Below are 4717 nucleotides of genomic sequence, written 5' to 3'. Positions count from 1 at the left end.
TGGTGGGTAATTCTACCTTTTCTTTTGTCTGACCAGATTCGGACAACATATCCGAATCTGATGAGACTGGACTTGATACAGAAATATTCACACTAGAAACAGGCGAACTTGTTTCGCCACAGCTAACACTTGGTTTGACACTAGTAATTCTAATTGGGGTTGACTGAGCAATCTCAAAATCAACAGATTTCTGAACACTTGGATTATAAGTGTAATTATGGTTAAAGGGTGGTGGAACCTCGTGGTATCCGATTCCTGCCCTCTTTGCAGAGGTACTTGGATCACTCACAAGGTGATCAAGGATAGCCGAGGAGTTTCTGAACTGCTCAAGTTTGCGGTTCAGTTCCACCACCTTTACCTGGTGGTCAGCAATCTGTTTATCTCTATCAGCAATCAATTTTGTCTTTTCTTCCAAAACCTCATAACTAAGATCAATAATTTCTATTTTCTCAGCAAGTTTAGTTTTAAGACTTTTAATGTCTTTTTCACAAGCCTTTATCTTAACTTTATAACTGTTTTCTCTTGCTTTAATGAAATGGTGATCTTCTTTAACAGTTTTAAACTCAGCATCTAATTTGACATACTGATCAGTTATATTGGTTAGTTGCTCAGTCAAATTTTCACAATTAGCACAAATAATTTTGGGACATACCTTGGATCTACCATCCTGATCGTTCGCCATGAAAGCAGTTTCTTCTTCATTTGCTTTCTTCTCTCCATCAACCTTCTCAACTTCTACAGCTTCAGTCTCAGCCATGTGTGCTTGTTCACCCAAACCACTTGAGTGTTGGTTCCAGTTGTATTCTCCTGCCTCTCTAGTTAACATGGCATTGATCTCGCGGTTAATTCCAGAGTGTTGGTTAGGCCTAACTTGTCCCCGTTCAACTCTCTCATTCCTACATTCCCTAGCAAAGTGCCCGAACTGTTGACAATTGTAGCACCTTACTTTTGATTTGTCAAATCCAGGCCTACCACCAACAAACTTTCTTCCTGTTTTGTTCATAAAACGTTTTACCCGTCTCACGATCATTGCCATTTGCCATTGCAAATCCATTTCTTCCAAATCGTCAGCATCAATCTGGTCATAATCCTCATCAAGAACGGCAGGGTCCACAATCTTCCCCTGGATATAATTCTCGTATGAAGCAATAAATGAAGCGTAGACTGCAAACTGCTCTTCAGCAGATTTTACACTCATAGGCATCTTGGTGTAATTATTGCTTGTGGGACCAGCTGAATAACCACTTGTAGAGGATTGAGGCTTTGAAGCACTAGATCCTCCAGCAACAAAACATACGTCCCCATTTGAGTTCACAGAAACATTTCCTTCATGTGCAGAGTCAGAACCTGACTCCCCCTTCGAATAAAATGCAGCAGATTCAGGCCTTGAACTTGAGCCTGAGTTAACTTTAGCACCATACATACCAGGGTCTTGTATCTGGTCTGTGGGTGTCTCCTTTCGAACCATATTTAGCTCATACGTTCTGAGCTTGTTCACTGCAGTTTCTAAGTCACAGTTAGGAAAGTCTTTGTCTTCCCTCATTAACACGGTATACATTTCCCACTTCGGTGGGAGAGCATCTAGAAGCTTTTCAACGATCTCCTCCTCTCGATAGGCAATTGAATAGTTGCTAAGCTCTGTCATTAAGTGATAGTATCGGGTGATAATATCATCTAAGGATTCATTCTTCAAATATTTGAAGACGGAGAATTGGGTTTTTAAAGTTTAATTTTTGAGGCACGTATACCCACGTTCCCCTCGAATCTGTTTTCCAGAGCATCCCAGAGCTCTCTTGCAGAAGTGTACTTTCGGAATGTATGAAGAACTTCTTGAGGTAGTGCCATAGTAATAGCAGCATGGGCCTTACTCTCAGCCTCATACATTTTCTTCTCCTCGTCATCCATCTTACTGTACTTCTTCACCACATCACGTCCTTCGTATTGCATGGTTGGAGGTACATATCCATCCTGCATGCACACCCACATCTTGGCGTCCTGATATTTGATATACTGGATGAACCTGTCCTTCCATGCCACGAAGTCCGTTCCCTTCATCAACCTCGGGGCCTTAGTGGCTGACCCCGCCTCTACCTCCATCTTGACTAAATCTGAGATGTTAATCGCGGACATCCTTGCGAAAACCTGAAAAACCTGAAAAACACACAAAAAAAAATATTAAAACAGCTCAGATGGCGAAGTTAAGAATAACTTCGCTGGAAGTTAACTTCGCTGAACAAGAACTTCGCTGGATCTTAAATTCGCTTGACTTGGCGAAGTTAAGAATAACTTCGCTTAGAATGAGCGAACTTAGGATGTAAGCGAAGTTGGGTGGTAAGCGAAGTTACGGATAACTTCGCTTTGGCGAACTTATGAGGTAAGCGAAGTTGTGGTTAACTTCGCTAATCCTTATATCTTCGCCGAAACCCTAATCTCCAGTGACGGCAACTTCGCCTGAATTCAGCAACTTCGCCCGATGAACGCGAAGAACAGTTCAGATCTGAAACTCGGATTTTAACGAGAATTTTGAAGGTTTAAAGGCTTAAACACACTGGTAGGTAGCTAGAATGAATAAACACACCAAAAACTCGTCCCGGTAACACCCGAAATGAAACGAAATCTACACCCGCGTGAAATCCCGAACCTCACAATCGAGCCGATGGCTCTGATACCAATTGTAGGTTCCTGAACGCGGATCGTACACGGGAAATCTCTAACAACGCAGGTGCGGAATCCCTGCGTATATAGGTACGAGTGTAGATATTGTAGAGATTGAATACACGAACAATGAACACGAGCTATAAGGTAAATACGTTATATTGAATAACTAAACACGTGACAGTAAGTCACTGTTACAGAGAACAAAACGAAACAAAGCGTAACCAAAAACCCTAACTCACGTCCTCTTCTGTTTCGGCTGAAACAGTGTATTTAAACACGACAACTTCGCCACTGGCGAAGTTGTCAGTAACCTCGCTAAATCAGCAAGTTCGCCATAGCGAACTTGCTGATAACTTCGCTAGTTTACAAAACAAAACATAAACAAACCATTAACTATATTACAGACTCGATAACAAATACTAGACTATGAACTACTGACAAACATGTACTCCTTCAAGACCTTGCAAGAGGGCTTTTCTACATGAGCTCTTAAACTGGAGTTTGCTTCTTTGTTATAAAACTTCAAACAATGTTTGCATCTAGCTTTTTGGGTTCCGTTAGACATTTCGCATAGGTCGAAATGTTGCCAAATATCTTGGTTTCGTTTCGTGGGGATGACCCGAACGACGGTTTCTCCCGTGTTCGAGGCACCCATGTTGACCGATGAAGCAGCACTTTGGGAGGCCATGATAATCGACTACGAATTAAGAGTGGTATACTCGAGTATGAAATAAACGACTACGAAAGAAGAGCGTTTGGAGTTGTATAATCGCGTATGAAATAAACGTTTAGAGCGTTTGGAGTTGTATAATCAAGTGTGATCTAACCAATACCCAACCTAAACTATATATAGATGTTTGTGGGGGTAAAATGGTAAAAAAACAAAAAAAAAACGGCTAAAAAACGTTCAAAAAAAAAAAAACGGCTATAAAGCCGTTTGGTAACGTTCGAAAAACCGGTTTAACCGGTTAACCGGTTATTAAAAAACCGGTTAACCGGTTTTTTTTATAACGGTAATAAACCGGTTATTTTAAAAACCGGTTAACCGGTTTTTTAATAACCGGTTATTAAAAAAAACCGGTTATAAAAAAAACCGGTTATAAAACCGGTTTTGGCTCCAAAACGTATAACCGATACGTAAACCGGTTACGTAAACCGGTCAAACCGGTTTTTAAAAAAACCGGTTTTTAAAAAACCGGTTTCCGGTTGAACCGGCCAAACCGGTTCCGTAACCGGTTTTTTTGAACACCTCTACTTGGGAGAGCTTGCCCATTCTTAAACTTCATGGCAAGGGGAATGGCGCGAGCGGAGATAAAGAAGAACTCCCGCTTCCACGCGCGAAGACTGCGCTCGGTCGCGCAAATCTTTAAACCCTTAATACGGGTTGTCAGGGTATACCACCCCTGGATGCACCTCCAAGTGTAGAAGGTCATCAGGCGGTCAACATGGGGCTCGATGCCCAAAATCCGGCACACCCAGTCGAAGTGGCGAATCTTGGCGATCGCCATGGGGTGCAGCTCGGTCAGATGAACACCGTGCCTCTCAAGGACACGGTAAACAAACTTTGTCAATGGGAACCTAAGATTCCCATAGACAAAGAATGCTGGATAAACCCCGATCTTGCCTCTGGGGGCATCGTACACAGTCTGATGGGGTTCAGGAAACTCAGGCTCGAGAGGATCGAGCATGAACTTCCTGACAACATACCGGTACAGATCGCCGGGCAGAGCACACTGGCACTCGCCAGCAGTACTCTTGTCATCGGCTGCAGACTCGAGATCACGTGAAGACATCTTGCAGAAAGAAGAAAACGATTTCGGGAAAATGCTTGCCTGAAAAGGTGAGTATTTGCCGGAAATCGCTAAGAAGAAGAAGAGAAGGGTGAAAGTGTGGATTACAAAGAGCCCTCTCCCCCTTTATATACTAATCGCAATTAATGCGATGAATTTAATGCGGAAGAGAGAGAAAACGAAGGTGCAATGAAACCACGACACGTGGCAAAAAGCAAGCTGGCAACAGCTGTTGACAGGACGCATACCATTAATTTCGCGGCCACGCG

This window comes from Bidens hawaiensis, unplaced genomic scaffold, assembly GCF_021521415.1.
Source record: "Bidens hawaiensis isolate Kalapana, Puna unplaced genomic scaffold, B.hawaiensis_p1.1 tig00020670_1, whole genome shotgun sequence".
In the NCBI taxonomy this organism is placed as follows: Eukaryota; Viridiplantae; Streptophyta; class Magnoliopsida; order Asterales; family Asteraceae; genus Bidens; species Bidens hawaiensis.
Note: the sequence above shows the minus strand (reverse complement) of the source record.